This window comes from Bombus affinis, chromosome 16, assembly GCF_024516045.1.
Source record: "Bombus affinis isolate iyBomAffi1 chromosome 16, iyBomAffi1.2, whole genome shotgun sequence".
In the NCBI taxonomy this organism is placed as follows: domain Eukaryota; kingdom Metazoa; phylum Arthropoda; class Insecta; order Hymenoptera; family Apidae; genus Bombus; species Bombus affinis.
Genome location: NC_066359.1, coordinates 7,242,645 through 7,264,164, shown reverse-complemented (window position 1 = coordinate 7,264,164; position 21,520 = coordinate 7,242,645). Strand labels below are relative to the sequence as shown.

General features: G+C 36.4%; 1 long non-coding RNA gene across 3 annotated transcripts in view; it reads right to left on the bottom strand.

Moving 5' to 3' along the window:
* Positions 1 to 21,520, bottom strand: part of LOC126925355 (uncharacterized) — a 47,730-nt gene that overhangs the window by 23,798 nt on the left and 2,412 nt on the right. The window lies entirely within an intron of this gene.

Below are 21,520 nucleotides of genomic sequence, written 5' to 3'. Positions count from 1 at the left end.
GTTTTTCCTCATAGTCCCACCACGCACGTGTTCCGCAGCCGACCACGGTCATGGTCACATAGGCTTTTTCCGCCTAACTATTCGACCGAAGGACCGACGACACATTGAAGTTTCCAGACCCTTTTTGGCCTGTTGGCACTTAGACTTTCTCGCAACATTGTTTATGGTTCACCCGACATTTCTTAGGCAATCTTTCCACGATACCACATTACTATAATTGTGGTGGCACTCGACATCAATCACATCTCAATCTACATCAGAGATAAGACATCGACCCCCGAGCTTCGGACATTTTTCCACATCATAACCTACACCGAGCCTCTCAACATCCTCAAACCAAAACGCATATAAGCCGAGACTTCACCCAGTTCGGCCAGTTCTTGTTCTAGTTCCTGTTCTTGTACAGCCCCCCTTTCTCCGGTTCAGTGTCATTCTATTCTTGTAAGTGCTAGATTTATAATAAAGTTCGATAAAAGAAAAGTAATAGTTAGGTTACGAGTCAGTCTTCTTTTCTCTTACAATCCAAGTGTCAATTTTACGTTACACCATCGAAGCGTAAGGCCGACATGGCCAATGTATCATCGATATCCCTACGGTCCTTCAGCCGAATGTTCAAGAAGAAGGCGTGCGTGGTAACGGTCGCGGACGCCTAACAAACGCGTGGATAGTGGGGATATTGAGGGATGACAAAGAAAAATAAACAAATCCCACCGAAAGTCAAATTGTACGAGCTTCAGTCTTGGAAAGTCACGGCTGGAGCTCAGAACCAAATCGTAATTAGCGTAAACCAAGTGTTCAAAAATAAATTCTCTTTTTATTTTTTTTTTACATTTTATTTTTCTTTTCATCTGAGTGTTCATCTTGACTGTTAATTGTTTGATAAACTTTTTTGTTGAATATCGAGAGTATTTCTTGGGTACTTATATCTAACATCACCTCATAATTATTGATTGTTTACTCAGTCGCGTATCTTTTCTCTTCGTATTACTAATAGGGTTTTTCGCCGATAGAATGAGTAGATAAATAAATAAATAAATATTCTCACGTTTCAGGAAGAACTTCGATCTTCACGGACTTTCAAAGATTCGCGAAAATCTCGCGATCGACCATCGAAAACGTGAACGTTAAGACGCTCTCCAACCGAGTGGGAAGTTTCTTTGGTCGAGGCCAACGATGCCACTAATCAAAGTATAAGAGAAGCTAGAAACTCGTCAACGTTGTATACGCCTGGTGCATCGTGTGAATCGCCTGCATTCATTGCTCTGACACCTTCCTTCGTCTTGGCTAGCAGAGAAAACGCGGTCTATACTCTCGGCTTAATAACTCTCCTTTTTATCGTTTTTTCTTTTCCTCCTTTCTTTCTTCCGTCCCTGGCATCTTCTCCTTTTGTTTCTCTGTTCAGGAAGGAACAGTCCGCGACGGAATACGCGACGCGTAATTACAGGCCACCGTGGAGATCTGTTTCCCGCTGGCGAACTCTGTCGTTTCAATTTCGACGTTTAAAGCCGATAGACGATCGCGTCGTTTCCTTTTACTTTTTTCACTTTTACGGTGCTTCGTGGAAAATATCAAGTTCGAGGGATGGTTATGGCTATAGCGAGTTGGAAGTCGATTTAATAGACAGGTTTTTGTCGTCACTTGGACCTGATACGTTATCAGCTCGTTCTGCGAACGTCTCTTATTATGCACAAAGAGTGTGCAGTTTAAAGTTACTTCTAAGTGTAATTACGTTTTAAGTGTATTTTTAAAGAAAACCAAACTGGTTTAATTGGAGCTTGTTTGTTAAGTTAAGCTCTTAGCGAGGGTGGTTTTCTAAATATGAAATTTCATTGAGACGATTAGAAACTTTTGAAAAGGTTTAACCTTGTCGCATTTCTTGCAAGAATTTTGTACATCCTCCTTTTTCTACTTTTTCCATATTTTTGCCAAGTATAAGCGAAGGGAACATCTGAGAAAGTATTATAGTATCTTTAGGCAAAACTAAAGGCTCTCCATCTTTAGCCCCGAATTTTTCTATTCCCCCGATGCGCGTTTTCCATATTATCGGCGAAAAGCTGAATCGTAGCTTATTTCGAGCGAAAGAAAATTCAGTTTCATTCTTCTCTGCTCGCGGTGGAAAGTTCCGCAGTCGAAATATTCTCTTTTCGATATTTTCAGACTTTCCGCCTTTATTTACGATTCAATCGAGAAGTTTCGCAGCCACGTTAAATTGCAATCGATTTCGGCGGATAAATTATACCAACTTCACGCAACTTCGTCAGTCGACCTTCGTCGAGTAACAAGTATATCCCCTGAATTATTCAGCTACAACGGGCGAAGCAATTTACGTTGTAGAAATGGATCGTTCGAGACCCTACGATCGATCGATTTCTAATCTTCCTCCCACCTATCGACTTTCCTATCCAAAATTTCGATAATGAAGAGCACATTTTGCATTCTCAGCCACCAATATCTCCTCAACGAAGAATACAATCTGCAAACTGCACAAAATGCACCTGACAGTGAAGTATATCGTAGGATCTTTACTACAATTACAGTTTATTTGCAATAAATGGATTAAGCAGATGTTGGTTAAACAGGAAACGATGGTTGTTTAACGTGAACTAATCACAATAACGCATTATAATTAAGACAATTAGATAATTAATTTGCAACTCTCGTAACCACGGATCCAACGCTCTCTCTCACGCGGATCACGCTCTTTCCACAACGCTACAGCGACCATAGCCAAATCCACGTCATTCCACACTACCTGATAATGAACCTTCAGACTTTGACCTTACCTTTGCACATGGCCCAACACCAAATTTTCCCCCATCACATAGGGCACTCAGGATCCTTTCCTTGCCCCTATTGAGGAATTGTCCTACAGACTCAATATATAAAACTTCGAGCATTCGATCACGAGACTAGTCTTGGGTACAGTCTTGGCCGCGAGTTGAGCAACTATTTTAATGCTCTGAACATCGCTACTTCGTTGTAATATTATACTTTACCACTTTTGCGAATAAAAGCATATAAAAATACAAAAGGACAGTCGAGTTAAGCTATTCCTTTTTTATCACGAATTTTACTTGACGCTAGCAACTGACTGACTTCTCAACTAACACTGTTAATTCGTCTTTGTTCCTTAGCATCCCTTTGTCTTTTGTCTTAGCCCCAGCACGCACGTGTTCCGCAACCGCTGGTGGCCAGGCTTTTCCACGAAACTATTCGATCGAAGGACCGACGATACATTGTTGGGCCTGTCGGCACTTAGGCTTCCTCGCGACATTGTTTATAGTTGTCCCGAGATCTCTTAGGCCTTTCGTCCACGATACCACAATATCATCGGTCGTTGCGAAAGTTGTAAATAAACAAGAATTTAGATATAAAACATGCTACGAAGTGTAAACCTCGGCCTTGAATCATTAACAATCCACACTGTTCTGCCGCGCAACACATCTGCACGCCATCCCGCGCGGCTTGCCACCCAACGGTCTACCTATCGTCCTTCGAACACTCCATAGGCCCAAGGATCCACTATAAAGTTGCAATTCTAGCTGCATTGTTCGCACACATGGCCTAAGCACATCTGTTTGCCAGAAAAGACTTTCTAATTCCAGAAGAGTTTTCGGCCGGTTTTTAGAAAGGTCCTTGGGTTTATTATGTGCTCTTAAGAATTACGAAGAAAGCGGAGATATACCTAACGAAAAATCTGAGTTTCCCTGTAAACAATGTCGCCTAGGACCCAAGTTGGTAGGAGGTTTCTTTCTCCTCTCTTCCTTCCTAACATTGGTCCCAACCAATCGACATCGCGGATTATTACCCTCACTTTACTAACTAAAAATGTAAGCAACGAATCCGCGTTCTTCGTCCAAAGGGCACACCCATACCAAGCTTTCCTCCATATTCACATTAGAATAAGCTTCAGAGTTTTCCATCGTCTCTCACGGTGACTAGAGTTCCTGCATAACTCTCACCGTTCCTATATCTCTCAGAGTTTCCTACCACTGTCAAAGATCTAACGCCTAACTTCTAACATTAAGTCTCATACCGTGTTACTTTCATATCTATATTATTGCAGCGTGATAAGTTATTAAGTGTTTATATCTATTCAATCGTGTATACTAAGTGTTGGAAATATATATTTTAACTCTGTGAGCCACAGTGTTATCATACCTGAATCACCCCTATTATCTTAATCGAAATACGGGGATCGAACTATTCGTGGTGTCGATCATTCTAATCGTAACGGGAATTTACGACTCCCGTTGACGCGTATTCTAACGACCGCGTCTCCCCGCGATAGCTCGAAAATACACACACGAATGGTTGATGCGACCTTAGACAATTGAAATAAAATGAAGAAAGATGTATTTAGCACGACAATGGGCAACTGCGACACCAACTGTCAATGAAATTCTTCTACAATGACGTGTCATTATTCCATCCTTGTCAAATGAATTTCTTTATTTTTTCCTGTCGAATTCGCGCTTCGTCGATTGACGGAAATAAAAGGAATTTCCTGCGAATCATCTGCGTTTGCTTTTTACTAGGAATGGCCCGGACGTAGACTACAATGGGCCATTTCCCACCGACTCGCGAGAAATCGTTCGTCCTTTGTTGGCAAAAAGGGAAGATAGTTCCAAGAGGCGTCTTATTGTTTCTCGTTTACTGTGCACAGCGTTCCTGGCTCAAGACTATCTCGAGCATCGCCTTCCTCTCCTCTGATACCCTAAACTTGATCCAGAGAAACGTTTCGTTGTTCAACCGACTGGAAAATTGCGAGCAAACCCAAAAACCAAGCATCGATCGTCTTCGGCCTGTGTTCTTAGATTCGACGCTTGACGGAAGTCTTGAGCCAGGCGTCGAAAGCATTTGGTTTCTGCATTTCTCAGAGTATTTGCAGAATTTTGATATTACTAAGAGCAGCTGGAATCAACTTCGAAGGCTCTTAGAAGAACGCTGTAGCTGTAGATACCAGCGGATGCGGCGGATTACACTGTGACAACGTGTTACTATTTACGTTTACTGTGCTGCAAGTACCAGACGCGTAGACGATCGAACTTCAAAAGCAGTGAAATGAAATCTATGAAGATTGCAGCGGAAATGATCGAAAACTGATGCTCTCTATTTGCTGGCAGCAATGAAATGCGTACTAATACACTTCAACTTCGTCCAATTACCACGTTTTCCGACCAATGCAGCACGCAGCGTAAAAATTCCTCGATGAATAGGTCACTTGGAAAAATAAATCGTTCTATCGTCGCGTTGTATTTGTCTCCTGCCAGGAACACCATACGTGCAATGAACTAGTCTGGTTCCAGAAAGTAGTCTTGGAAATCGAGCGATCTTAAGTAATTGGAATTTCCATGCAATAATATTAAAAGGAATTGAATGGAAGGCTGAGCTTGATCGAGCGAGCAAACGTCGTACAATAACGAAATCCAATGTACCTTTCTATACTTTGTATCAGTTCCAGTCATTATCGTGATGGATAACTGTTGAGAATTGTGGATCTTAATTGCCGAAATAAATGTATAGGAACATTTAGATTACACTTAGAATTGATATGAAAATAGTTTCAGATTTATTTAGTCAGATTTCTTCGTCGATATACATTTGCACGCGTCTCAGCACTCTCTTTGTCTCATCTGTTTTACGAGACATACTTGCACACACTCATACTCATATATGTGTCACTACTACGCGGCTAATCTAGTGTAGCACACAAAATTACACCTATTTCAGTAAGAACCAATGCTCCTTTCTCTGTTGCACGATGTTCGTCTCGGCAGTCAAAAATCCTCTACAGTTTCAGGCTTATTGGCTCAAGGATTCTATCGATTCAACGATTTCATGCTAAATTACTTCCAATTTTGTGGAAAGTAAACTGAAACAAATCTACCTGGAATCTGAAAAACGTATAGATATACAATCATTTATAGCAAGCAAGACTAATAAAGACGATCTTTATTTCTTTTCGTCTTTCTATCAGATCGATGTAAACTGTGATGTTCGTTCGATAAAAAGGTGACACGAAATCGTGCCTTTTTCGTGACTTTTAAATATTCCCTTAAAAGCTTTGACGTCTTTTATATAAATCTTCTTTTCTACGTTTTTGCTCTAGGTTAATAAAGGGAAGCTGCTCTTTTTTTTACATTTATTCGTTGGAACAGGCTCACAGGCAGCCGAATAATATCGCTGTCATTGAAAAATTACCTGAAAAGTTACAAGAACGAGGGGAGATTTTTCTCTTTTTCGCAATTTCTGCATCAGCGTTCTGAAACCGAGGAATTGGGACGCAGCGCCGTTGTTATCGCGCAAAAAGCAGCTTTTCATCAAATACGTAAACACACGCAGTCGAACGAGTGCGATTCTCACGGGCTATAATAACATCCCTCGAAGCGTAAAATCGATGAAATTTCTCTAACGAATGTAATTATCCTTAAATAATTGTTAAATAATTATCCAGCTTAGTCGATCGTGAGTAAATTATCGAGACGTGGAAAAACAAGTATACGAGTTAACATGGACCAGTGAGGAAACATCGATCACAGTACAGGAGTGTATATAATCAGGCATAATTACGGTAATCCATTCTGTATCGATCACTATTAATCGACGAACCTAATTGCATATAATTGCACCGTTGCGTCCGCCATCTATCTGTATTATGCTAATATGTCGCGATCGTGGTTCGCTTCATTCACAGTTTCGAATTATTTGCTATCATTACCAGCGTTGCCCATTAACGTTCGTAAACCATGTAACGTGTTAATCATAAAAAATCGTCTTTTAACGATGAATATACATTATCGACAGAAATTGTGAATTTTCGGCGAAGAATTACAAATTTTGGCGAAGTATTACATTTTCGACGAAATGTTACGACACCGCATCGAGAAACACGATATTTCACCTTAAAAATTCTTGTTTCAACGGTGAGTAGATATCAGTGGGAAAATACGCACGATTTTTTATGAAACATGCAAATTTCACAAACATTTGGCAGAAAAGCGATTTGACGGAAAATTACGTACGTATGACGTAAAAAAAATTGAAAATCGTCCTGTTTTTTAAATAAAATTCGAGATTGCGGGATTTTTATTAAAAGCAAAAATGCAGTCTAAATAAAAACTTGGAGCTGGCGTGCATGAGAATCGACAAAATGAAAATTCGCCCCCCCTTTTACCAAAAACTAAGGTATAAAGGATGTTAAAAAATTTACATATTCCGCTATGTGGAGTATAAAACAAATAAAACGCTATTCTCTTCTGTCGTTTCTACACTCTCACAGTTTACTCCGAAAAGAATGTTAATTCATTAAAACGTGATCACCCTGTACGTAACCAGCCAGCCGTTTAATTTGACCCGACATGATTAATCTCAACAAAGAACGACATCACCCGCAAACTGAATACGTTCTTTCCCAGAAGCTTTTGCGAATAATCACGAGAAATTGTTGGAATAACCGTGAAAAGAAAGGAGCAGGACGACTAAAAATCTAATTAGACAATAAGAGTTCCCGGTTGCGAGATCGTTTCGCGAAACAAAGCCGATAAAGAATATCTCTTCCTTAATGAGTTCAGATGCAGATCTTATTATGTTTATCACTGGCACATGGAGGTATTCGCACACTCCTAAGAATATTTTATATGTATATGTCGGAGATGAAAGAACATCGGGACCTTTCCTTTGGAATTTTTGGGAAAATCCCCAATTCTTTAGCCTAGGATTTTTATTATAGCTGTACTTAAATAATATAATCCGAGTATGTTTGCCCGAGATTTATGACAGTAAGCTTGAGCTCGAAATGACACATCTGGTCGCTAAACGTAGCCACGGTCACGGAATGGACATTTTCAACTAACAGAGGTATCACGTAGTTGTATAGTTCTCCTTAAAAATATAGTTGACCCAGAGGGTACAGAGAGGTACATAGAAAGGGATAGAAGTTGAGTTCCACTTGGACTGTGGACAAGTAAGTTGAGTTCCACTTGAACTTTGGACAAGTAAGTTCAGTTCCACCTGGTCTGTGGACAAGTAAGTTCAGTTCCACTTGGACTTTGGAGAAGTAAGCGCATTTGCTATCCCGTTGACCGTGTATTCGTTATTGAACCTAAGATTATTGTCATTAGCACCTCTAGTATCTAATCGTCGCGGTTAATTGTCAAATTCTGTTCGTTAAACGCCCCCAACCCCAACGCTGACTCGATATATATATTATACAAAACATTGTGAAATTTCAATGGCACTGAAACGAAACACGACTATTGCAGTCATATTGGAAAAATTTGAGAAGAATTTGAAAATGTACGTAGAAGTCAGAAACTATTTATTGGAAGCATAGATTCGCGGAGATCGTCAAGTGCTTGAACAGTCAATTATCATTAACAAACAATTATTCGCTACCAACTATTCGCTATATTAATAAGCCACAATATGTAGCAAGAATATCTTTAACGCTAATTGTATGTTTAAGACTACTATGCATATACTAACTTTTCACTCAGTGTATATTTGCAATAAGTGTCCCGCAATTTCTACATACATTTCCAAATGTTTGCGTTTCGATTGAATTGCGAATATTTTCGTGAATTTATATTTCTGTGAATATAATTAAAGGGGTAGAACCTCGGTAGAAAATTATTTCATCTGGCAAATATTATAAAAAGCACCATACTTCGGACACTTTTGGACACCGTGCAATTTTGCATTTTCAAATTTCCTGTTTAAATGCATAAACCAACAGTTTCATATAACGTAGATATATAACGCATTGGTGAACAATTTCATTGATAAACGTTCGAATATTTTTATGAGCCACCGTGTGTGACAAACGTATTAACGATTCTCATTGTCACGTTACGGCCGACGCGATAATCTTTTGCCAGATCGAGTTCCTGTTGCTTTCCTTTCGCTGGAATTCGAGCTGCACGCTTGGAATATCACGGAACCATAAAAGGTTCAACGGCGTTCAGCGAGGAATGAAATCTTTGGCAAATGAGCGTGATAAAAGCAGCTTCTATGTTAAATACGTGACTACCTATATTTCGTCCTGTCTCGCGTCCTTTTTTAACACGAATCCATCCGCTGTCTCTTCTTTCACGCTTTGCATTCGTCGAACAGAAAAATTCTGCTTAGAGCAGTGCATTCTTTCGAATCGTGGATCTTAAATATTAAGTTGTGCGAAAAGTGTCTTTCGTTTCATAAGGTGATAATAGATGAACAATAATTTTTATTTTATATTATTTTATTGAATTAGATGTGATCCATTTCGTTTTATTTCTATTATTATATTCGTGCATAATTAAAAGATAAAAAGACATTGTGCGTCTATTATTTCTTCATAAAACGAAAGAAACTTTTACCTAATACCAATCGATTGAAATATTTATATTTCGAAGAGATAGATCAAATAATATAACAGAGAATAATGAAATAAAAATTACGCAAAATCGAACAGGTAAAATTTCCTTTTATTTAAAGTTCATGACGCAGGTTGCCAGTAACGACGGTATAAGTAGGAACAGGCGCAGCGAACCAGACATTCTTAAGTAGATCCAGTCAATGGCCAGACACCGAGAGAGTATAAAAATTCTCCAGCGATCAAAACAAAATTATAATCTACGACGACCGCGCTTCCTGCTCGCGAATCCAAGTCCAACCACTTACTCGGCCACTTATTTACCGTTCTAACTGCATAATAGAAAGTGTCACGACTGAGAATAATTTGCTTCTACGTTAGAAGAACGTAAAAGGAACGAGAGAAAATTACAAAAATAATCATTCTTTTCTAGAATCTACGCTTGTCGCCAAAGTTACGTAAATAATTTAGTTAGTAAAAAGAATAATTTTGTTCGTAAGATTCCAAATAGTTTCTCGTCTTTTCTTAAAAACCTGTTTGAGTTATGTCACTTTCGAGATGCACGTTCAGCGTGCATTATATTTCACCAATATTTTTTCCATATTTGAGGACACGTTCCTCTTTCCTTTTGTCGATTGACGCGGTATATTTCTCGCGTTGATTTATAGAGACAAAGTCGAATAAAATTTTACGGCCCATCCGAGGATTGTCATTGAGAGAGAAACTGAACGACTAAACGACAGGAATAAAAACACAGCTGCTGGACAATAACCTCTTCGCACGCTATGAAAATTAGCTCTCTGGCTTGTGACTGGTAGAATAAGCGATGGCAATTGTCGTTTACGATAATTAGATTCGCCTGAAAGACGAGTTACCAATGTAATCGAGATCAGAAACGATATATAATTCATTCGTCGAAGACGATGATGTAACGCGAAGTCGTACGATAGTTAGGACAAGTTCTCCGCATACTATTAGCAAACAGTTTGTACAAATACAAGTTCAACTATGTTAATCATAGACTGACTATAGCTTGCGTCTATCTAGTCAATTTTGCAATAACATTTGGTATATTTAGTCGTCCATTAATTAAAAATTATATAGAAAATAGCATTCTTTTATCCAATAGTTCATTGATAGTCCAATCATTGATAATTCCACGATTAGTAATTCTACGTAAAATAGTTGCAAAAAATACAATTAAGGAATTATATAGAAGCATTTCTACCTAAAATTATTACAATCTTTTATCAAATAATTCTACTGTTAGTAGTTCTACGTACAATAAAACAATCGTACAGAAAAGAAAAAGTTTCGTTTTAGAAATTACAGATCATTAAGACCTGTCTTCGCGTTCTTTCTTTAGTTTCACCTATTTATTCCTTTCGTCAGCTCGAGTAGGTGATAACGCTACTTGGTCGCGGAATAATTATGAAAGATCCACTCGAACGACGGCCTACGAACACACGGCGTCCCAGTTTACGCGGCGATAAATTAGGACCTGGTCGAGCAAAGGCAGATAATTCGACAAAGGAAAGATGAAGAAAGAAAAAGATATATCAGCAAGGAAAAAAGGAGAGTCGGTTGGCAGATAAATCTGCGAAACGAATTGGTGCAACTGGCAGGAGGATCGGAAGGCCGAGTTCTCAAGTCGTCTAAAACCGGTCCGCGTTAATTTATCGTCGGTCCCCGAGGATCGTATTGCGATCACGTATGCGTTTATTCACTTACTGCCAGCGAGCGTAAAACGATCAGATAATCCGCAGTTATGAAATCTCGCCTCGGCTTTCCATTATTAGTTTAGAAAACGCGACGAACGCGATATCCAGATTACGATTTTCCAACTCCCATAGCTTGCAAAGTCGTACTTCTATCCCCAGCTGAATTCTCGTGTAGATTTCAAAAATTCAGCTCTTCCTGCGAATAGCCCTTGCTTGTGAGAAGTAAACAAAAGATCGGAGAATGTACAACTCGACGAATGTACTATGTTCGGTATAATAAGTTCGTTCTCGTTTTCTTCAAACTTGATGCTTATTCAAACGCATTCTGTGATATTTCTTTCGAATTGGCAAGTAAAAGGCGAAGTATCTTAGCACTTTCGACCGGCAGCTCAGGCGCAGATTCTCCCTGGCGCCGGCTCTGTTTCGGTTTAGACTCTGCAATACCATTCTTTTTGTACGTTCTTCAAATTGGTATAGAACTGCGGGAGCTTGCAAAGCAACGCAACTGAGCAAGTTACCTTAGTACTGAGTAACAAATTACTGCTCAAAAAATGAGAAAGATTGTCGGCGACAAAAAGCCGATGAAGTGTTAGTATTCGATAAAACGAGAAAGCTGAGCGTATTCATCTTAATGAAAAATATTTTGATCGAATAAGTGTTTCTTCAACGAAGAAAAAAATGGAACAATACAAATATTTTAGTTATTTTTCTCATAGGAAATTCCCAATTGTTGAACTATTTTGTAGAAAGTGTACTATAATTGCGTCAATGTACGCAAGGAAGGTTAGATTCCCATTGTTAAGCTACAGGATCAAGATAACGACGCGAAGATCGGACAAAGTTGACTAAAGGACTAATTAGACGAGGGATAGAAGCAACACGTCTACTATCGGCATCAAATCTACTCGTACACTCGCATTATCCACATCCTGGACGGTGTTGAGCCGTGATATGCTCGAGCATTGTGCTGGTAAACCACATGTCACCCTTGGCGGCTAACTATCGATCAAACGTGTACACCGTACACGATACGTCAGCTTTCGGGTTTCCACTTTGACTGGATACACCTTCTTCTTCCAAGGAAATCGATTTTCCCTCGGAACCGTGCAATACTACAAAATTATTCATACGTGTTCGTGATAGAAATATTTATATCCTGGTAGAAATTAAAATAGGAATTTTCCTCATGCTCTGTGAATTAGCAAACATTCAGGCGAACTTTTAACAATCTTTCTATATAAACGAAGAAAATTGGAAACTTTTGTAAGTTAAATGAAGAAAAGCTCTTCAATTTATTTTTTCACGTAGAACCGTCCTTCCTTAGATTCTACCAGCGAAACAAGTGTTTGTACAGCTACAGAAGCTCCAGGAAAAGAAGCCATAGGTGCCGAAAACGTGGTCTGATCCAATTCGTTGGTAAAACAAAGAGGGAAAGAGAGAGGGAGAGCCCAGAAGCGATTCTTTCGTGCGACGAATTCGCGCATGCGAATGAATAATACCATGGCAGAAAGTTGCGAACAAAAACCTCGTGAAAAAAAAAAGAAAATAGTAGTTTCACGGTGTAGCGAAGAAAGAGAAAGAAACGTGAAACATACGATTGTAGACACGAACAGCGTAAAGGCTGTTTTCAATGAACGAGCCGAACGAAAAGCATTGACAAAAATAGACGAGGACTGTCGTATTTGAAATAACGCGATATTTTATATAGCAAACTGCTAGGGTATATCTCGTATACCGAACTATATTTAGGGTGACACTGAAATATGTTATTTAATATAATGTACCATCGTGATATATTACTTTATATGGAGTGATACTGAGATACATGTACATTTTAATATTTTATTTCAGGCCTGTTAGGAATTTTTGTTTCCATAAACGATTTTTCTCTTTTCGTGCTTCGTACTATTAACACAGTTGCGATAGATACTATGATGAAGCGAATACATCAACGTAGACATAATTCGGACAATTTTGAATAAAACACAAGAAGGAAATACACGTAGACGGAAAACTAAAATCGACCATGTATGTTGTGTATGTAGAGGAAAAAGTTTGTCAAAATGACGACTTCGATATATTTCACGGGTGTCGGAATCGGCGAGGCGGCAGCTATTCGGCAACTTCACGAACATTAATATCATATACACGAGCAATTGTGTGATAAAAGATACAAGGTTTAGAGATTAGTAGAAACATTATTTATTGATAGAATCGAGATAAAATATGAGCGTACCGTTTTAAAACGATAAATAAAACTCGGGAAATAACAGCGGTGCGCGTTTGCGAGATGCACGAGTCCACGAGGGATCGTATGTATTAAAAATATCTACTTTGTCGTTGAAAACTTTGTTACTGCGATACACTCGCTTTCAACTTGCACTGAAGTCCATAGTTCAGGGACGAAGCGACGTGCAATCGATTGAAAACATAATACGCAACGGTACATTGTTGCGCCTGACGATACATCGTTGTCGATTCGAGATCTCTCGATGATCAACCCTGTTGCAACGAACGATTATGTTCTTGGCTGATTTATGTTACACAGATACCAGATTTCCTTGTTGCAAAAGTGATTTATATGGATGAGTGCGTTGGTGAGATAGAAGGCTGGTTTATTTAGAAAATATGCATTCGTTGCTTGAGAAACATTTTTTCCTTCTTATTGGAAACTATTTTCTTAGTCCTGTAACATTATGGACGAGAATTTATGTGTCTTCCTTTTATAATTTTAAATTATTTGTAATTTATCTGTCGTCGTAGAAATTCTCTAACTCGTAAAGAGATAATCTCTAATCCTAAAATGTGAAATATACTTGCAAAATTTTGAAGAGAGCAAATACAACATCTGTTTGCTTTCAAGTCACGGTGAAATATCGAATCGAGCAACTACTTTGTTATTGAAGGATTGGGAATGTCGGTAGATCTGAATTTCGCGTGAATTTAGAAGAAAGTAAACGATGCTCGAGGACTGCAGACGGAAAAATTTCTACAAAAGCCTGGATTAATATTTATGACGACCTTAAAACGCGAGAAGAAGCGACTCTCTGTTAACCGTTTGTCGTCGACAGCGTGTTTCGACACATTCAATAAATACAAAAGTCCTTGCCGTACAAGATTTACATGGCGTCTCCCTTTGACATGGAAATCCCCAGACGATATACCCACGTAAGGGAACCATCACGTGCTTCCGTCACAAGTACCAAATCAATTTTGCACGTGTGCATTCCCAAGAGATTATCCGGAATTCATATTTCAAGCTTGGTAGTACATTTTGACAATTGAAATTTTCAATAACTACGAGCAATTATTCGGTTTACTATAAATATTACTATAACCGGATGTTGCATTATTTCGACGATGAAAACTTGTCTAGTGTTGTCATTAAGAAACGTTTTATTTTAATAATATTGTTCAATATATTAATAATTGCATGTGAAACACTACTCGAGGGTAAATTAATATTCGAAATGTCGATTAGAAAAATATCAGGAAACGTACCAAAGTTAAGATGCCGAGAATACTGAAACATCGGAGAAATAAAAAAATACTGGCGAATAAAAAATCGTGACAGAGAATAGAAATATTTCAACATTCTCAAAAGTTGAGAACTTGTGAACATTTCGATTAATATTGATAAAAAAATCCAGGCCAGATTTAATATTTCTACGCTCGAGTAATTAAATATACTTGGGAATCAGATTAGAAATAAATCCATCAAAGACACGGTACTGTAAAGTAAACTTCCGTGTCTCAGTGGGCAGACCGGTGTCCTAAATCATTAAACGACAGTTTCAACGTGGCCACCATTAAAACCTAAAACGCTTTCCTAGTGGAAACTAGATGAACGTCAGTTGGTTGAGCATTAGAAAGACTAACAGTATTTCGTTCTTTGGTCAACGAATGGTTAAAACCCTACCGGCTTTTCATATTCATTCGCCTACTCCTTCATATAGAGCTATTCTCACGTAGAATGCAGCGCGCCTTAGCGAAACATACGCAAATATCTCACGGAAGCTGAGTGTATCATGCTGAGATGCAAGTTATAGTTTCGATGCTTGCCAACTGAAAATACTAATAACTCAAAGTTATTTAACTAGAATGTACGACGATTATATGTTTCCGTATGTCGAGTAGTGGGAACTAAAAATATTCTTTGAATATTATTGTATTATTCGACGCAACCATTTCTGATATTTCCCATAATTCGACATTCTACGATATAAAAATTAAATGTCAAGTACTGAAAAAGTTGACTGGAATTAATTTACCTTTGAACCTTCGACCATTACAAAGTTATAAATTCGTTGAAATTGGAAAGTTGCAGACTGTTGTGTTTACGTGGGTCGTTTGCCAATTGTTTGCAGTGTACTACAGGGGCAAAATATTTTTTTATATCGTACGAAAACGCAAGTGAAGTTAAATTCAACTACGTGCGATGCTGGGTTTCAAGGTAAAAAAAAGATCGACGAAAATAATGTTTTTTTATTATAAAATTCCTTCCACTATGAAAACTAACACTTGCACTTTGATCTATTTCTGTCTGTATAATCAGAGTAACGATATAAACTTGAATTAATATTATTTGAATGAGGAGATACATTTTGGTCATTGGGCAACATGATCAGAAAATAAGCAATGAAAATAGCGTCCCGATATAATTGATATCTACGTATCCGATATATATTCCATTTACATAATTCAATTTTTAAAGGGAAGGTGCAAGGAGAACTCCTTCAAACAGAAGATCAATCACGAAACATGACCTGAATCTATCATTCGAGAAGAGATTCCATGCCTCTATCCTGCTTCAATAGCTAGTACGTACGAAGAAATAAAAAAAATCCATTCAATTACCAAGCAATATCTAGAATTTCATCTTGGGAAATCACAGAGACCTCGGCGCGCGATATATTCGAAAGATCGACAGAAAAGCGAGCAGGAAATTAAAAGGAATTCCCTAGAATACGAGAATAAGTTACTAGACTATATTTACTTAACCTATCGGTGAAAAACAAACATCGGTGATTTGTAAAATTAATTATCAATTAATATCTACGAATCGTCATTAAATTAATGTTAATTTGACGAATATTATAATATTAGGTATTAATACAAAACCAATATTGATTGTATTAATATTAGAACGTTGATTACTATCTAATACGACATAGTAGCGATTTACGATCGATGAAAATACGAATAATGATTCGTGAAGGATCGTTTCACGAGAAACTAAGCTTTTCGTGCCAAATACGAGTAAGTTTGAAGTGGTTGTCGAACATATTGACAGACAATTCCGATGTGTTGCATGCTCGATGCAGTCGCATTAACACGAATCAAACAGAAATACCACTAACAGGCGAGAAAACAGGTGACGAGAAAAATACTCGAACAATTTTCAGCGATAGCACAACATGTGTTGAAAATTCTGCGTATCTTCGAGGCTAAATCGATTGAAAGTTACTGGACAACTTATGTTACGAGCTGGGATCACCGTTCAGGAAGAGAATGGAAAACTAAGATTTATTATAATTCCCTGGCAACCCTGAAATTTATGGTAATTGTGTATTTTCCATTTTTACGACTTTCAGTTGAAGTTAGGTTCAAAGTTGTTTACTAATTTAAGAGTCAGGATAATACGCTTCGCGCGTATCGTTTTTGGCTTCGAAAGTGTGACGTACAATTCCGATTTGGATATATCGGTTATATATCTTTGTTCGGGGAAAATACAGAATTCGCATAAAATTTCGTCAAAAGTATAAGAATAATCTCTGTGGTAAGGTTCGAGAAAATTTTGTTCTCAAATATGAAAAATATTCCAAAACAACATAGTCGAAAGAAAATTCCTAAATCTGATCAGAAACTTGCGAAAACTATTCCTCGAGCCGTAGAAAAATCTTAGAGAAACTTGATTTCCCATTCAGCCTACAAATTTCCCATAAAACCTCCAACGATCGTTCGAAACCAATACAAAATAGCTTGTCATAAAATTTCCCTCAATTCCAAGGTCGGGATAACGCAATAAGACTTTCTCAAATGCCATGAAAATTCAAGAAAAAGTCCTGAAATTTTCAGCACGAACCTCTCTTAACTTATTTTTATCAAAAAATATTCAATCACTGGAACAAATTGAGCTTTTTCAACAGTTCCGGTAGAAGAAGCTCGAGCAAATTTCCAAGTAAGAGCGAACTGGATGATCGACAAATGGAGTGAACGGGCAGACGCAGCCTTTAGCCGTGGTTACGTAACGAATCGATTACTAACAAGAGTCACGAACTGGCATTTTTTTCTAATTCGACGGTCCATCGAAATCCAACGAGCTTATGTAATTCACGATTTCGTGTCTCCAGCCATAATCTCCTGCGACACATGGTGAAAGAAATCGCTTCCAGTTTCATTAACATATTACCTGTCACGTGAATTTTATATACCGTAACACAGGATGTTACCGAACTGATAAACCGAAATGGAAGCAAACCTACATGGAAAAGTAAATGAAAAATGTAGAAGGTCTTTTTTTCGTCCGGAGCCTGATATTTTTTAGAAAATCGAGCTTGAAGATTCGTCGAGTATGCTTAAACTTGGTTAATCCCGGACTGAACAAAAGAAACTAATCGACGGGGGGTTGTTCTGCATGTGAAAATGGGTAAAAAATGCAGAATAAAATTTTGTTATAAAACGCTTAGTTTTCCAGAGAAATGAATTTAAAAATGTACCGCGCTGGTGCACTGGAGCAATTTTATTTTCTTGAGAACGACGCCTTAAATAGAGAAATTTAAATTTAACCCAATCTGCAATTAGACAAATTTAAGTAGTTGGCAAATCTTCAAACTAGATTTTAACATTCCGTTAACAACGAATCTATGTAGGTAATTGACGTGTTTCTATGAATTTGTATAATCGTCAAAATTCTACCCGGTATGGTTGTCTCGTTAATACAGAAATTCGCAGATATTCGCATAATTTTGGCTCGTAATATCGCCTGTTGTGTTAATGCTAATCGGCCGTGGTTTACATAGAAAATTAATACAACAGTAATTCTGGATCAACTGATTAATTTATCGCAAATAATGGTTCCAGGCAAATATATTTGTGTTGTATTGTATTAATTATAATATACGATATTATTAGATTAGTTATAGTACACGAATGTTCTATTCCTGAGCCGTCTTTTGATTAAAAAGCATGAATCACGATTTGTTTAATAACAAACTTAACTAATTAGAAGGAAAGAGCAAACTGATGTTTCACTTATTTAGGAAGTTTCGAAACTAAAGATAGAATAGTATAAATTTGAAGAAAATTGCAGAAAAATGAAAACAGCCGGAGAAATATAAGTTTGCAGGCGAGGAGATCGGAAACGCGGATAACAAGGGAAAGTTATCGAAAGGACTTCGTCTCCGAGAACACAATACATCCTCTTCATAACTTCAAACAATCTCGTACAAGCTTCTCGCAATAGCAGTCTTGCTATAGCAAACGAGTCTAACAAATGAACGAGGTTAATGGCAATTAATTATTCTCACTTTGTTTCAAATGTTATTATACACAGTGGGAGAACTAAACGAATATTAGGTTTGTAGAAGAGCAGAGAGATTAACAGAGGAAGATAAACTTTGGTTTGCTCTGCTTTTGATGTTACGTATTTGACTCCTCACGACGAAGTTAATTAAAATAGAGATTCTAATATGAAACGTATTACTAATTCGAATTAAATGCAAGCTTTTCTGATGCAGAGTTTTTCTAATATGGAGATTTTGATGAAATAAATATTATGAAATAATATTAAATTTTCAGCACGAAAATGTTTCTAATATAGCGTCTATAACACGAAGGTATTTTTAACATGAACACTGCAATATATCAAATATACGAAATCGTTGCTATAAAGATACCTTTTATGTAAAATTTCCATCATAGAAATATTTTTAATAGGAAATTTGTAATATGTAAAAGTATGAGATTATGACTGACTATTGCAATACAGAAATATTCCAAATATGAAATTATTACAAATTATTGCAATATAGAAACATCCTTCGCTATATTTTTAGAGCAAAATTTTCAATACGAGAAGTATTTTTATTGAAAAATTTACAACGTAAAGACATTCTCAATGCAAACTTTACGAGAGAAAAATATCTCCAGTACAAAGTTTACGACATAAAAATACCTCTAATGTAAAGATCGTAGCGCAGAAATATTTATAATGTAAAACTTCTAATGTATATAGAAATATCATTAATCTAAAATTTTCAAGGAAAACTTAATTATACGTTGCCTTCTGAATACTATCTGATCTCAGCGATATGATTCGACAGAATACTATAAAAAATATCCACTTACCGAACAAAGTTATAATTAATTAGTTATCCACACTTTGTTTCGGACGCTATTATTAACGTTAAAAAAAAAACGGAAACAGAACAAGTATTATATTCGCACTAGACAAAAGAAGCTAATGTTTACCTTGTCATCGCTCTTTACATATTTCCATTATTCAGTATACTCCGTATAGGTACTTCCGGTTTTCTTTTAAGTTCAAATAATTATGTAGCAGTTCTTGTTGAAGTTTTGCGATTACGTGACACACAGCATTGATATCATTATTCTAACCTAACTTACATTATACGTACATCAGCCGTTCATAAGTATTTCGACGTTTCTGTCGATTTATGGTAACGAAATTTGAATTTATCCAAAACGTATAGGAATTAACGATGAATTAATAATTCACGGTAGCACTTACGAGCTCTTTGATTCGAGGTAGCTTTCAATTAACGATTAATTTATAATTGCATGATCTTTATAATTTCTCTATTAATACATTTTATTTTTATGATTATTTACTTTATAATTTGTGATTAAGTAGACTTTACTTTCAAGTAGAGTAGTAATTCTCGAAATACTTGTGAGCGGTAGCGTATTTTTAACAATTTTAAATCTTAATGGAAAAGCACGCACGCAAGACACTTGTTGGAGATACGCAGTGCAAAGAGAAGGCTCTTGGTGTAAATGCACAACTAAATTATATAAATTATATACGATACGTACTATAAAACCATATCGACACAAACACCGCTTTAAATTATAAATTAAAATGTTCTTTGTTGATGAACAGAAGCGTTAGCATAGATAATAATTTCTCGTATAAATTTGTATAAACTCTGTATAAATTTGTAGGAAAGAAAAACGCGATTCTTTATTTCTTATCTTATTATAAATCTTAATTATTTTTAGAAGGTCTACAACTGATTTAGTTAGAGTTTAATTGAACATAATTTTCTTCCAACATAATAATTATAAATACAAACACAGAGATATGTAATATCATGGATAATTTGTTTAAGGAAATCGAAATATATTGAACAAATATTCAAGATACTGCAATGTTTGTTTTCTGAGAAAGAGCAAATAGTCCAACGAAAGTAGATCGTTTTGGTTATAATCCAGCAATTTATATATTTAATGTCGTACATTTCGATGTGATTTTGCTGAAAACATGTCCTAATTTTTGTTATACAGATAATTAATAATCCTGATTTACGATAGATGAACTTTTGTAAATTTCAAAATTATATGCTACGAAAAGATCTGCTAGAGAATTGTTTATTTTTTACGTATTTAAATAGGATTTTGCAAGAAAATTTGGTTCATGCAACTGTTTTTGTTATATCGTTATATTTGGCATATCTGTAACATCGAAATTGCCTTTTTCTATACATAACGATAACGTCTCTATAATTGCGATATTTGACATTTGTAAAGATATGACAAGTGACAAGCCGTGGGAAAGTTACGCAACCGCGTATGAATTATTATTCCTCGTCGCTTTCGTATAAAAAACCGCGTAGCATATGCAACTTATTCCCTTTTTCTCGTATTTACCATCCGCTGGTGAAAAGTACGACGTTTCATGTTTGTTGTGATCGAACGAGGCCGAGGCTAAGAAAACTACATGATAGAGAGCAAAAACTAGGAGATACAGTGGATCACAAAAATATTCGAACAGCTAGAAAAACCTTTCATCAATATACAATAGCGGACAAAAGAAAATGTATAAAATATAAAGTACAAAAAAATAATATAACTTTACAGAGCAATTAGAAGTAAACGAGAAATTAAATATAAATTAAATTAAATTAAAATAAAGTAAAAATGATATAATGATATAAATGATATAAAATACAAATTTATATAGTGTAAAAAATTTCTAGTTCAAATAAAATTCATAATTACATCAATTTCAAATTTTTAAAATTTTAAATTTTAAATTTTGAATTTTAAATTTTGAATTTTAAAATTTTAAATTTTAAATTTTGAATTTTATAATATTAAATTTTGAATTTTGAATTTTGAATTTTAATTTTTGAATTTTAAAATTTTAAATTTTGAATTTTAAAATTTTAAATTTTGAATTTTAAAATTTTAAATTTTTAATTTT